The sequence below is a fragment of the Elephas maximus genome, chromosome 12 (assembly GCF_024166365.1).
Source record: "Elephas maximus indicus isolate mEleMax1 chromosome 12, mEleMax1 primary haplotype, whole genome shotgun sequence".
NCBI lineage: Eukaryota > Metazoa > Chordata > Mammalia > Proboscidea > Elephantidae > Elephas > Elephas maximus.
The window spans coordinates 95,468,607-95,483,367 of record NC_064830.1 but is presented as its reverse complement, the minus strand read 5'-3'; the positions used below and the strand labels follow the sequence as shown (position 1 = coordinate 95,483,367).

At 45.1% G+C, this 14,761-nt stretch overlaps 1 protein-coding gene across 1 annotated transcript in view; it reads left to right on the top strand.

Annotated features, from left to right (window-relative positions):
• Window positions 1-11,296: 11,296 nt before the first annotated feature.
• C12H7orf50 (chromosome 12 C7orf50 homolog) overlaps window positions 11,297-14,761 on the top strand; it is a 120,428-nt gene continuing 116,963 nt past the window's right edge. The window contains exons 1-2 of the mRNA XM_049905083.1: window positions 11,297-11,335; window positions 12,902-12,977. The gene's annotated coding sequence lies outside the window, so the exon portion shown is untranslated. The remainder of the gene's footprint in view (window positions 11,336-12,901; window positions 12,978-14,761) is intronic.

The following is a 14,761-nucleotide window of genomic DNA, read 5'->3' as shown; positions in this document are numbered from 1 at the left end:
GCCAGAGAGCCTTGGGAGCTGATCAGGGGTATTTTGCAAGAGTTGGGCTTGAGCAGCAGTAGTTCAAGTTCTTGTGAAAAACTGCTGGTAATATGGCAGACCCACCATGTTTCCTGATTGAAACTCCAGGCTATAGCAGGATCATTTGTGATTTGATTTTTATAGTTCTCAAAAGAGTAGTAAGGTCTGTTTAAATACACATTTGCTTATAAAAGCATAAACTCCATCAAGGTAAAGAAAACCAGAATGGTGCCATTATATATAAAACTGTTTCTTACGTATCCAAAAGGACTATTTTGTGATAATTGATAGAAATATAGCAAAAAAATTTTTTTGCTTGATCTCCTGTTCTGAATCTAAGTTTTTTCTGTAGCCACATTATTATATGGTTTATGGTTATGAAGACAGGTACCAGACTTCAACCTGGCAAATATAAAGACTTCAGGGTCATTATGGAAACCTTGCAGGAATTTGAATAATTCTCGAGACTTGAAACAAAACGGGTATTAGCATGATCTCATCCACATGTCACAAAGATCATTCTGGTGTTTGTGTGAGGTAGAGGATGGCTTAGAGGGGCAAAAGTGGAAGCAGGGAGACCACAAACTCTGGGTGAGAGATTATGGGGCCTGGGCCCCCATAGATGGGTGGCGGAGGGCAGAGACAGTAGTGAATTCATTTGAGATCTTTGTTGTGAAATGAGCAGTACGTGCAGGGCACAGAGAGGAATAGGGTGATGCCTAGCTTTTCTTGGTGTCACTTACCGGGACAGGGAGGAAGGAGGGGGACATGATGAGGAAAGAACAGGCTTGGAAGGAAAAGCCAGGAGTTTAATTTTGAACATGCTTATTTGGGATGTTTACCAGATTATGATGTAGAGATGTCAAGGAGGGAAGTGGATATGCAAGTCTACAGTTCAGTGGGAGAGGTCTAGGCTAGAACTAGGATTTAGGAGTTATTAGCATGTAGTGGGTTTAAGCCATGTTGGCAGATGGAATCACAGAGAGGGGGAGACAAGGCCTATGGGAGAAAGAGGGAGAAAAGGAGAAGAAAAAGAAGTATAGAAGTAGTAGTATTGGACCCAAGACTGAGCTAGCGCTAACGAATATGGACATTGAGAATAAAGGAAAATTACAGTATAGCATCTCAGACAGCAAGAAAATAGCGTTCAGTAAAATAGGAAGTGAGTGATACTTAAAATAATAAATGTACACATATCTCCTCAAACAATAAAATAATTTAGTTAGGTGGTGTTGTGTGCCATCAAGTTGATTTCAACTCATAGTGTGACCCTATATGACAGAGGAGAACTGCCCCACAGGGTTTCCAAAGAGTGGCTGGTGGTTTTGAACTGCTGACCTTTTGATTAGCAGCCGAGCTCTTAACTGCTGTGCCATCAGGAACCCTCATAAACTACCAGAGTCAAAAATGTTCCAAGGAGGGATCTTTACGCTTCAGCTTATCTCTGTGAGGCAGACAGCCTCGGAGCTCAACCCTGCTAAGAAACACCTGCTCTGGTTTATCTTCCTGCAATGAACAGACTATGTTGCACGTTCTTCTGAAATTGTTCTCAACAAGATAACCACAGAACAGCTGTAGTGGGCCTCAGCCATTGTAGCAGGTTTTCTACACCATCTTAACTTCAAGTGACCTATCAGCTCATTGAGTGAAAAATACATATAAGCTCCCCACCTCTGGGGTGGAGACTTAACATGCTAATGAAAAAAAAAAACAATTTCCTCCTCCATCCCAGGGGATCAAACCCTTGTCTAGAAAAAATGCATAGTCATCCCCAAACCCTCCGCACCTGTATGAAGGTCAGTCCTAAATATTCATGATGACTTTGCATCTCCTTGTCTGCTTGCTGTAAAAGCCCACACTGCCTCAAGCTGCCTGCAAGCAGCCCTGATTGCTCCTTTCTTGCGCAACAAAAAAAGGCACATTTCTTCTCTCACCTCGGCCTCTTGTTTATTGGCTTTAACAAGTCATGCGGTAGAACTTGGGGTTTCTACCTGGGAGCATTTCTGGTGAGCCATAGCTTGGTTCCTTAGACGGGCTGTGTCGGGGACCCCACCTGATGTCTGGTGCCACCCAGAGAGTTCTCCAGGAGACCTCAGGGCATTCCTAAAGACCAACGCGCCTCAGACCCAATACTGACTCTGTGGGAGACAAGAAACACACCTGGGGTTATTTGGTAAGTACCTAGGTAAGGTCTTAGAATTCTGAGTCCCAAGAAGCGAAAGTATTGACTGTTGAGGGTGTAAAAGGCTCTAGGTACCTGTTGGTGCACCAAATTAGGTTGTGTGAATGTGTAAGTGTGTGTGTATCCAGAAAATGAATGTTCAAGAAATCCTGGAAGATGCATCTTTAAAAACTGGGAATATTTTCGGTCAGACTCTATGAAAAAGATGATTTTCTTTTGTAACACCACATGACCTCAATATAAATTGGCAGATGAGGAAAAGTAGCAGCAAATTGGTCTCTAAATTATACTATCCTCCAACTTGATCTTTTCTGTACTTGAGAGGGTAAATGAGATGAAAAGTGTTATGTAAAAGCTTTCATGACTCTGTATCAGCACAAAGAGTTACAGAAAAATGTAAAATCTTCGTTCAGAAAGGGACTGATAAAGTACAACTGCCAGTCCTCCCTCCTGACCCTGAGGAGCGTCTTCCAGCTCCTGCTGCTTCAGCACCCACACCACCCCCTCCCTATGCTCTGCTTCCATCCAACAGAGCTGCTGTGCCAGCGACAGCCCCCACTGTTAAGCCTCCTCAATCTTTGTATCCACCCCTCCTGGGTCCTTCTGTCCCAGTGGTGGGCTCATCCCCCCCCCCCACACATACGGAACGGAATGACTTGGGCACCCTGATTGAGCTATTAGAGAAAGTGAAAATAACCTGGGAAAGACTGGTTCTCAAGAGAGCCATAGTATCTTAAGACCACGTTCACAAGTTCACTGATCTGGATCCCAAGAGCCCTAAAAATGCCTGAATGGTCAATATAGTTTTTATAGGACAAAGTGCTCCCCAATGTTAAAAGAAAGCTTGAGAAATATAGGGTTAAAAATCTCTCGGCTAGTGGAACTGGCCTGCCAAGTTTACTCTGACATAAGGAGCAAGAAAGAAGAAAGTTGCAGACCAAAAGCGCCAGGCAGCCTTCCTAGCTCCTGCCTTACAGGCTGAAGGCCAGCCCTCAAGAAAACAAAGAGACCAAGGCCAAAGAGCCTAGAAGGCCCCACACCCCTTTGGAAAGAGACCAGTACAGCTGGTGTAAAGAGAAAGGATATTGAAAGTGAGAGTGCAAAATACCAAGCAAAAAAACTAAAGAAGTGACCCAGTGCCCAGTCGTGCCACTAGAAGATAATTCAGACAGGGAACCAAAGAAGTCTTCTACTCGAGCCTCTGGTTATAATGACGGTGGAAGGAGAACCTGTAAAGTTTCTGGTCGGTACTAGAGCAACTCACTTCTGACTTGCCTCCCTCCCTCCCCCCGCCCCACCTAAAGCAAAAGCTACCTGGACAAGGTGGACAGTGTCTGTTGTGGGAACATCAGGAAAAGAAGAGCACCCTCCCTTCCTACAACCTCTAACTTGTTCTATACAAAAAAAAAAATCGCAAACACACTCCTTTATGAAAAATGAGTGGCAGTTACAAGTGGCCCTCACTACCAGGCCACCAGCTATGAAGAAGAAGAACATTAACAAAGGTTAGTTGATCCAGATATCAGAGATGCAGTAGTGCCATAGGTGTGAGCCAACAAAATACCGGGGAGAACAAAAAACATCCCTCCCCCATTGTCATTACATTGTTACCTGGTATAGTTCCCCCAGAGCTTAAGCAGTATCCCATCCGAGCTGAAGCCTTGACAGACTGGGCAAAATCATCACCAGATACCTGAAAGATGGACTACTCAGACTGTGCCAGTCACAGTTCAATGTCACCATCCTGCTAATGAAGAAGAAAAATAGAAAACACTGGTTCGTTCAAGATCTTCGAGCTGTCAACAAGGCAACACAGTCCACCCTATAGTCCCCAGCCCATATACCCTGCCGTTGGCCTTGTCGTCCACCTTTTTCAGGTTCACGGTGCTAGACCTGAAAGATGTCTTCTTTTGCATCTGAGGAAAAAAGTAAAAAAAAATCTTTGCCTTCAAGTGGGAATACCCAAGAACAGGACAAACAGCAGTTGTGTTGGCAAGTCCTTCCACAGTACTTTAAAAACAGTCCTACTCTTTTTGGATCAGCTTTATCCCAAGAACTGAGACAACTGACCTTAACCAATGGTGTCCTCCTCCAATATGTGGAGACCTACTCATCACCAGTCACAGACTTGAACTGTTTACCGATGGAAGCAGTTACATGAAACGAGGAAAAAGAAAAGCTGGATATGTGGTGGTCACTTTAGAAGAGGTTCTAGAGGCTAACGTGCTTCCCCCAGGTACTTTCTCCCAGAAGGCTCAGCTCATTGCCATGAATCATCAAAGGTAAGCGATCAACTATTTATATTAATTCTAAGTATATATTTGGGGTAGTTCATGCACATGGGGCAATCTGAAAGGAAAGAGGGCTCCTAAGAACAGAAGGTAAGGATATTAAATATTCTCAAGAGATCTTACGAGTTTTACAAGCCATCTCATACCCACCCAAGTAACAGTAGTACATTGCAAAGATCATCAGAAAGGGACACCACAGTGGCCAAGGGTAATTACAAAAAAGATGCAGCAACAAAGAAAGATGCAATCCAACAGAAACCTATTGTAGTAGCCGCACTAATTCCCCATTTAGAGTTACCACCACCTGACCTCCACCTGGACTCTTCCCAACACGACAAAGACATTGCCAAGACCTGGGGGGCCACTTTAAACAAAGATGAGTGGCTGTACACCCCCCATGTAAAGATTTTCATTCCGTCAAAACTCATGCTCACCAGTCTACCCATTATGGATGCAATGGACTATATGATTGGATTAAGAGACATTTAATTGGGCCAGAGGTCCATGCCACTATCTCAGTAGTGGTAAAGAGCTGCCCCACCTGCATAAAAAATAATCCCAAGAACACTGCTGAAGTGCCCCCAGGGGTCCAGCGAACTGGGGCAATGCCTAGAGACTACTGACAAGACTGAAAAGGCCACCAAGGTTGTGAAGAACCTCCTGAATGAAATCATCCCTCAGTTTGGGCTTCCTGTCTCCGTTGGCAGTGACATCAGGCCCCATTTTATGAACTTGGTAGGTAGAGTCAGTGGCAACTGCCCCGAACATTAATTGGATTTTACAGCCTGGAGACCCCAGTCTAGTGGTAGAGTGACATAACCAGACTCTAAAGAGACACCAGCAAACCTGTGCTAAGAGATCAAGTTGGTATAGACAAAGGCACTACCTACGGCTCTCTTGAGAGTTTGATCCACCCCTAGAGGCAAACTGAAACTTAGCCCATTTGAACTATTACACCGGCGCCCTTTATTAGAGAACCCCAATGTGACCAACATAGCCTGCTTTAATAATGACCAACCTCCCTCCCTCCACAAGGTTAAAGATGTTCAAGTTACTAAATACCTGCAGTCTCTTTGGGCGACTCCGTCTTCTTTCCCCAAGTATGCGCACCTGAGAATCCCACCTGAACCAAAAGTATCCCTGCCCCTTTTCCAGCCTGGTGATTAGGTCTCCTAAAAGCCTGAAAGTCAGAGTCTCTCAAGCAAAAGTGGACCGGTCCTTTTGAGGTGTTACTAGCAGCTCTGACCTCCATCAAGCTCAGCAGTCTCAAAGTTTAGCTCCACTGCATCCTAGTAAAGAAAACTGTTCCATCAGACATAGAAGGACAAACTCGTCAGAACTGTGAGAACTGGACTTGAAAACCTATTTAAGTACTTGTTTACAAAACGCCCTCCTGCATAGATCCAATCCCAAAATAACTCTTAATCTTGTTCATTGTACTATATACACTGCCTTTTTGTTTCTTTATGCTGTGTTTAAACAAGTCAGATTGATGAGAGGCTGAGAGCCCTCTAGCCACCATAAAAACAAAAACCAAACCCACTGCTGTGGAGTCAATTCCGACTCATAGCGACCCTATAGGACAGAGTAGAACCGCCCCATAGAGTTTCCAAGGAGTGCCTGGTGGATTTGAACCGGCATCCTTTTGGTTAGCAGCTGTAGCTCTTAACCAGTATGCCACCAGGGTTTCCTAGCCACCATAAGAAATAGTCATGATTGTTGCTATCCTTCTCCAAGAGATTCTCATAGCCCAAGCTAAGTGGTAAAACAATCAATTCATTCAACTTTCCAACTCTGCTTCCTGGGGAGATAATCTGAGGAATTGTTAGATCTGTCATCCATTCCCTACTTCCTCTGCTAATTTAAAAGTTCCCTAGAAAAGCCCTATTCCCTTATAGGACACAACAGACTTGGTTCACAATTGCCCAGTAGTTTAAAATGGGCATTGGTCGTAAGTGACCAACACTCAAAGAAAAGGAAGGAATGAGGCAGACAGCCTCAGAGCTCAACACTTCTAATACCTGCTCTGGCTTATCCTACAATGAACAGAATAGGCTGCACACTCTCCTGAAATTGTCCTTGACAAGATAACCACCTCTAGTGGGCCTCAACCAGTTTTAGCAAGTTTTTTTCTTAGACTTCAAGTGACCTATGAGCTCATTAAGTGAAAAATATATACAAGTACCCCACCTCTGGGTGAAGAGTTAACATACTAATGAAAAAAAAAAAAACAAACAAAAAACCAATTTCTTCCTCCACCCCAGGGGATTGAACCCATGTCTAGAAAAAATGCATAGTCATCCCCAAGCCCTGAGTGCCTGTGTGAAGGTCAGTCCTGAATATTCATGATGAATGCGCATTTCCTTGTCTGCATTCTGTAAAAGCCCACCTCCCCAAGCTGCCTTGGAGCAGTCTTGGAGGCACCAGCCCCGATTACTCCTTTCCTCTCACAATGACATAAAGGAGCCTTTCTTCTCCCACCTTGGCCTCTTGTTTATTGGCTGTAACAAGTCATGCAAAGAAGCTGGGGTTTCCACCCGGCAACAGCTAGTAAAGCAATTAGTGATGTGAGGATTCCATACAGCATTGTCTTGAGAAACAATTAATTACTGATTTACTCTAAAACAGCTCTAGTCTGATGGAACCCCTGCTGAGAATTTGCATTTCTAACAAGTTCTTAGGAGATGCTAATGCTGCTGGTTAGGGACCAATTCTGAGAACCACTAGTAGAACAAACCAGGGCTCCTCCAAACTGACGAAAACCTGTTCCCTTGGAGTTGATTCTGATACATAGCAAACCTATATGTCTCAGAATCGACTGGATGGCACAGACTGACAGCACAGATAATTCTTCAAAAGAGCAAAATGTCTAAATCCTTGACAAAGTTCTACCCCATAGAATTCAAAAACCTATCAAAAATTCACAATGACCAAGTGGGATTCATACCAGGTGTGCACGGATGGTTCAACATTAGAAAAACAATCAGTGTAATCCATCACATAAATGAAAGACAAGAACCACATGATCTTATCTACTGATGCAGAAAAGGCATTTGAAAAAGCCCTACATCCATTCCTGATGAAAACTCTCAGCAGAATAGGAACAGAAAAGAAATTCCTCAACATAATAAAGGGCATTTATACAAAGCCAATGGCCAACATCATCCTAAATGGGGAGAGTCTGAAAACATTCCCCTTGTATCACCACTCTTATTCAACATCGTGCTGGAGGTCCTGGCCAGAGCAATTAGGCTAGAAAAAGAAATAAAGGGCATCCAAATTGGTAAGGAAGAAGTAAAAGTATCCCTATTAAAAAATGATATGATCTTATACACAGAAAACCCTAAAGAATCCACAAGAAAACTATTGGAACTAATAGATTTCAGCAAACTATCAGGATACAAGATAAACATCCAAAAATCAGTTGAATTCCTCTACACCAACAAAGAGAACTTCAAAAATGAAATCACCACATCAATACCATTTACAGTAGCCCCCAAGAAGATACTTAGGAATAAACCTAACCAGAGACATAAAAGACCTGTACAAAGAAAACTACAAGACACTATTGCAAGAAACCAAAAGAACTACGTAAGTGGAAAAACATACCAACTCATGGATAGGAAGACTCGACATTGTGAAAACGTCATTTCTACCCAAAGAGATCTATAGATACAATGAAATCCCGATCCAAATTCCAACGGCATTTTTTAACAAGATGGAGAAACAAATCACCAACTTCATATTGGAAAGGGAAGAGGCCCCGGATAAGTAAAGTGTTACTGAAGAAGAAGAACGAAGTGGAGGCCTCTCACTACCGGATTTTAGAACCTATTATACCACCACAGTAGTCAAAACAGCCTGATACTGGTACAACAACACATACATAGACCAGTGGAAGAGAATTGAGAACCCAGATGTAAATTCATCCACCTATAAGCAGCTGATATTTGACAAAGGCCCAAAGCCTGTTAAATGGGGAAAAGACAGTCTCTTTAACAAATGGTGCTGGCATAACTAGATATCCATCTGCAAAAAAATGAAACAAGACCCATACCTCATACCGTGTACAAAAACTAATTCGAAATGGATCAAAGACCTAAATATAAAATCTAAAATGATAAAGATCATGGAAGAAAAATAGAGGCAATGCTAGGAGACCTAATACATGCCATAAATAGTATACGAACCATAACTAACAATGCGCAAACACCAAAAGAGAAACTAGATAACTGGGAGCTCCTAAAAATCAAACACTTAGGCTCATCAAAAGACTTTACCAAAAATAGTAAAAAGACAACCTACAGACTGGAAAAAAATTTTTGGCCACGACATATCCAATAAGGGTCTAATTTCTAAAATCTACAAGATACTGCAACACCTCAACAACAAAAAGACAATCCAATTAAAAAATGGACAAAGGATATAGACACTTCACAAAAGAAGACATTCAGGTGGCTCACAGATATATGAGGAAATGCTCACAAGCATTAACTATTAAAAAAAAAACTATTAGAGAAATGCAAATCAAAACTACAGTGAGATACCATCGCACCCCACCAGGGCTGGCAACTGATCCATAAAACACAAAATAATAAATGTTGGAGAGGTTGTGGAGAGATCAGAACACTTATGCACTCCTGGTGGGAATATAAAATGGTACAAACACTTTGGAAAACAATTTGGTGCTTCCTTAAAAAGCTAGAAATAGAAGCAGCATATGATCCAGCAATCCCACTCCTTGGAATATATCCTAGAGAAACAAGAGCCATCACATGACTAGATATACGCACATCCATGTTCATTGCAGCACTGTTCACAACAGCTTAAAGATGGAAACACCTAGGTGCCCATCAACAGATGAATGGGTAAACAAATTATGGTACATACAAACAATGGGATACAACACAACGTTAACAATGAATCCGTGAAACACATCACAACATGGATGAATCTAGAGGGCATTACGACGAGTGAAATGAGTCAGTCACAAAAGGATAAATACTATATGAAACCACTATTATAAGAACTCAAGAAAAGATTTAAACACAGAAGAAAACATTCCTTGAGGGTAGGGAAGGAGGGGGAGGGCAACTCACTAACTAGATAGTAGACAGGAATCATCTTAGGTGAAGGAAGGACAACACACAACACAGGGGAAGTCAGCACAACCAGACCAAAGGAAAAGCTAAGGAGTTTCCTGAACACAACCAAACACTTTGAGGGACAGAGTAGCTGGGGCTGGGGCCTGGGGACCATAGTTTCAGGGGACATCTAGGTCAATTAGCATTACAAAGTTTATTAAGAAAATGTTCTGCATCCAACCTTGGTGAGTGGCATCTGGGGTTTTAAAAAGTTGCGATCGGCCATCTAAGATGCATCAGTTGGTCCCAGCCCACTTGGAGAAAGGAGAATGAAGAACACCAAAGACAAATAAAATATTAGCCCAAGAGACAAAAACCCCAAAAAACTCACTGCCATCAAGTAGATTCCAACTCATAGTGACCTGATAGGGCCTGGTGGAGTCCAACTGCCAGCCTTTTGGTTAGTGGCCATAACACTTAATCACTACGCCACCAGGGTTTCCAGAGGTCCACATAAACCAGGGGCTCCATTAGCCTGAGACCAGAAGAATCAGATGGTGCCAGGCTACCACCAATGATCGCCCTGACAGGGAACACAACAGAGAGTCCCGGATGGAGCCAGAGAAAGTGCAATTCACCAGACTTAATGGTCTGACAGAGATTGGAGGAACCCCGGAAACTATGGACTCTGAACGCTCTGTTAACCCAGAGCTAAAACCATCCCGGAAGCCCACTCCTCAGACAAAGATTAGACTGGCCTATAAAACAAAAAAATTATACTCGTGAGGAGTGTGCTTCTTAGTTCAACCAGATACAGGAGACCAAATGCGCAGCTCCTTTCTGGAGACAGGATGAGAAGGCAGGAAGGAACAGGAACTGGTTGAACGGACACAAGAAATCCGGGGTGGAAAGGGGGAGTGTACTGTCACATTGAAGGGACTGCAACTTATGTCACATAACAATAGGTGTATAAATTTTTGTAGGAGAAATTGAGCTGTGAGATTTCACCTGAAGCGCGCACACACACACACAAGCGCAATGCCTAAAGCCAAACGGTCTTCACTAATTTATCTAGATCATTGTTTGACTCAGAGGTAATTTTAGGAAACCAGTTCTCTCAAGGCTCAAGGAAGGCTCAAAGCTCATCTTAGGGCGATAGCTTGGGTAGGTCACTCCAACCTCTAGAGAACCCAGAAATCTGGATTTGACGAGGATTAAAATTCCGTTTCTCGGCATAAACAGATATTTTTCATTATACAAGCCGATCACTGTACCCCGAAGTTGCCTGGCCCTCGGGCTCGATCCCTGGACGCGATACTCCCGCCAGGAGGAACCGCCATCCCGATCAGTCAATTCTGCCACATTTAATATCCTGCTCCCGCCCGGCACAGCTCTCTGAGCACAGAACGAGTTAGGCACGTCGCTCGCTCTCCGAGCGCCTACCTTTCTTTTGGAGAGGTGAAACTGGGGGTGTGGCGACCGGAACCCCACAGCCTAGACAGGAACCGGGGAGAGGGCGAGTTGCCTTGGCAACCGGAGGCTCTCTCAGCAACCAGCGGCTCCGAGAGATGGCGTCACCAGCCCGCGCCCGGGCCTCGTACCGCCCTTTTGCGGCTACAGCTTGCTATTGGTCTGTGGGTTAGACAGATGCGAGCACTGTCCAATGGTAGGCCCGGTACTCCTGAGGGGCCGGACGTCTAGCCCTCCGGTGCTTGGCGCTGGCGGAAGCTGGGCATTGGCGGCCACCTGGTTCTCCCGTAGGTAGTGGGGATCGTATCGTGGGGGATGCGGGGGTCGGGGCTCAGGATCTTGGGCCGGGGAGCGGGTCGCAGCGGGCGCGAGGTCGCCGGGCGAGCAGAGCAGCTCCGAGCGCGGGGTGGGCCCCCCGCCGGCCCCAGCTGGTCCACGTGGGTTCACGGAGGCCTCGCGTCAAGGACCGATCCCGGGCGGCGTGATGGGTGGGCGGCCCGGGGTCCGTGGCCTAGTGGGGGCCGGGAAGGCCCCCTGGGTCTCCGTTCATCCCGCCAACATCTCGGGGTTGAACAAAGTGTTTCCGAGCCGAGGGAACATCGCGCGAGGTTCCGGGTGGAACCTGGCCTTGATATCACCGTGACCCTGGCCTCGGCCTCTTCCTCTGTACAATCAGAGTTTGAATTAGTGAAGCCACTGGGTGACCTCGAAGGCTTTTCAGCTCTGATTTTGCATGTCCTTTCTTTCCCTTCTCCCTTCTTTCCTTTCCCTTCTCCCTTCTTTCCTTTCCTTTCCCTTCCTTCCTTTCTTTCCTCCCTTGTGTCGGCACCGTTCAAGGCTCTGGGGGTACAGCAGTGAACAAAATAGAAACACGTCTCTAATCTGGTGAATTTACATTCGAAAGGGAAGGGACAGAGAATAAAGAAAAAGATACATGCATTCGATGGTGATAAGTACTATGGGGAAAAATAAAGCAGAAAAAGGAATAAAGAGGCAAGCAGGTGAAGGAGTGAGCCAGGCTGGCAGCGGGGAGAACATCCCAGGCAGAGGGAACCAGCAAGGCACCCAGTGTAGGTGAAGCAAATGGAGCAAAGGAGACAGAAATAGTGGGTGAGGTCAGAGAGATAAGGGGGCAGAGCAGTCATGTAGGACCTTTGTAAGGAAGTAGGCTTTTCCTCTAGGAGAAATGGGGAGCCTTGGGAAGTTTTTCAGCAGAGGTAAGATATAATCTGATTTTGGCATTTTAAAAGTTTTTCTGGGTGCGTTTTTGGAAATCAGCAGGGAGCAGGATCAAGGGTGGGAGCAAGAGATCATTTAGAGGCAATTAGTGACGTCATGGTTTAGAGCTATGGCTGCTAAGCAAAAGGTTGGTAATCCTTATCCACCAGGCCCTACGGGGCAGTTCTGCTGTGTCCTGTAGGGTTGCTATGAGTCAAAATTGACTCAACAGCAATGGGTTTGGGTTTTTTTTTTTTTTTTTGGCATTGTCTAGGTGAATGATGGTGGCTTGGGCCAGAATACAGGCAGTAGAGGTAGTAAGAGGTAGTTGAAATCTGGATGTATTTTGAAGATAGAGCCAACAGCATTTACTGGTGGATTGTTTGAAAGTGTGAGAAGAGAAGTTGTGAGTGACATCAAGGTATTTTCGTTGTTGTTAGTTGCCGTTGAGTTAGCTCCGACTCATGGCCACCCTATGTATAACAATGAAACACTGCCCGTTTCTGTACCCTTTTCATGACCGTTGGTATGTTGAGTCCATTGTTGCAGCCACTGTGTCGATTCACCTCAGAGGGTTTCCCTCATTTTCACTGACACTGTTCACATTTTCACTAACCTCGTTTTTGTTGATCAAGGTTTTTAGCTCCAGCTACACTCAGGATTTTATCAGATGGCCATTGATTGAGGAGACTGACACTGCAGGAAGATCAGGTTTGTGGAGGATGATCAGGAGTTTCAATTTTGATGTGCTAATTTTGAGATGTTTGTGTGTTCGTATGTATATGTGATATATGTATATATAAAATATGTTACATATATATTACTCTGAATTTCTGTAACTTAGACTTCTCCTCTGAACTACACTGCCAGCTTGACCTTAATATATATTGTGTTTTGTAAGTATGGAGCCCTGGTGGCGCAATGGTTAAGAGCTTGGCCACTAACCAAAAGGTCAGCAATTCAAATTCACCAGCCGCTCCTTGGAAACCCTATGGTGCAGTTCTACTCTGTCCTGTAGGGTCACTCTGAGTCAGAATCCACCTGACAGCAATAGGCTTGGATTTTTAAAATTATAAATATATAATGTGTGTAACATGTAACATATGTCACATATATACACGTGACACATACATATGTGTGTATATATATATGTGTGCGTATGTATATATATATGCACACACAGAGTAAGGTTGAGTTGGAGTCCTGTGTGGTACAAATGATCAACGTGCTCTGCTGCTAATTGAAAGGTTGGCGGTTCGAGTCCATCCAGAGGTGCCTCAGAAGAAAGCCCTGGCGATCTGCTTCTGAAAACTCAGCCATGAAAACCCTGTGGAGCACAGTTTTGCTCTGACACCCATGGGGTCAAAGTGAGCTGATGTCGACTCCATGGCAACTAGTTACCGTTCAGCTGCAGTGTAGCTCAGTGGGGAGGCCTGTGTGAGACAGTTGGACTCCTCCGTGTAGAGCTGGCGTTCAGACCAATGAGACTGGGTGGGATCACGGGGAGTGAGAGTGGGTGGGAAGGAAGTGTAGAGGTGCTCAGAGGTCAAGCATGTGAGGAGGTGGGAGAAAAGGCAGGAGCACATGTATCCTGGACGCCAAGTGAAGAAGGCACATCCAGGGAGAAGAGGGGTTGTCTGCGTCAGATGCTCCTGTGAGGCCAGCTAGATAAGGACGAAGTTGGCCGTGGGGTTTGGCTGGCACGTGTCACTGTGCGTGCTGCTGGTGATCTTTTCCCAGAGCAGCTGGGGTGAAGGCTGATGGGAGAAGGCATCAGGAGAATGAGGTGATTGAGAGACAGTGCAAGGAAACAACGCTTGAGGGTTTCACTGCAGAAGAGAGCTGAGAAATGGGGTATACGTGGGGGGCATGGAGTGGGGAGTTATGATGTGGGAAGCTGGAATTGATTCATTAGAAAGGTGGTGGAGGTGAGGGGAGAATTACTTGGTTTGAGGCCCTGAGCAGGTTGGAGGGGATGGGACCCAGTGCACCAGTTGAGGGATTGGCCTCAAGGGAGTGTGGTCATGTGTCCATTGTCATAGGAGATGGCCATGCTGCTGGGTGGGCAAACTTGTGGTGGAGCTTGTGGGGGCTCTTTTGTTTTCTCAGTGGTCAGGAACCAAGGTCGTGTAGTGAGTTGAAGATGGGGCTGGTGGAAGGAGGTGTTGGGGATTTGAAGAGATTGGGAAGGTCAAAGGGAGGTATTGTCGTTTGGGAAGGTGGCTGGACCAGGGGACTGGAGTGGACCTGAAGATCCCTGTGAGGTTAGTGGTTTTGAATGTAAAGTGAGACCCATTGACCTGGTTGTGTGGTTTTTCCAGGCTTGGAGTTGACAGAGTTGGGCAGGAGTCAGTACTAGAGTTGTGGTTTTGCCTGGCAGGTGCTATGAAGGGGAAGAGGTGCGAGGGAGTGATTGTAAGGATGGACCATGGAAATTGGCTGTGGAAATAAGACCACGAGAGGGGTGAGGGACAGTAAGACGCGGTACCATTGGT